The following is a 403-nucleotide window of genomic DNA, read 5'->3' as shown; positions in this document are numbered from 1 at the left end:
TCACCATAAGACATCGAGTGGGTAAGGTAACTAGTAGGGTGAAAGTGCTATACTTTAGGAAAGCTGATTTCAATGAACTCAGGCGATTAGTCAAGGACGCACTGCAGAGTAGGAGTTTTGAAGTGATGGGAGCCCAAGAAGGGTGGCTGTGCCTTAAGGAAATGATCCTTCGGGAACAAAGCAAGACGATCCCCGAGCGAGGCAAAAGGGGGAAAGGGGCCAGGAGGCTTCCCTGGCTGACCAGAGAAATCCAGGGCAGCCTAAGGGCCAAAAGGGGAACACATAAAAAGTGGAAACAGGGAGAGATCACCAAAGACGAATATACCTCCTCTGCTCGTGCTTGTAGGGAGGCAGTTAGACGGGCCAAAGCTACCATGGAGCTGAGGATGGCAACCCAAGTAAA

Source organism: Alligator sinensis, unplaced genomic scaffold (assembly GCF_000455745.1).
Source record: "Alligator sinensis unplaced genomic scaffold, ASM45574v1 scaffold181_2, whole genome shotgun sequence".
Taxonomy (NCBI): domain Eukaryota; kingdom Metazoa; phylum Chordata; order Crocodylia; family Alligatoridae; genus Alligator; species Alligator sinensis.
This window is presented reverse-complemented; position numbering follows the sequence as displayed.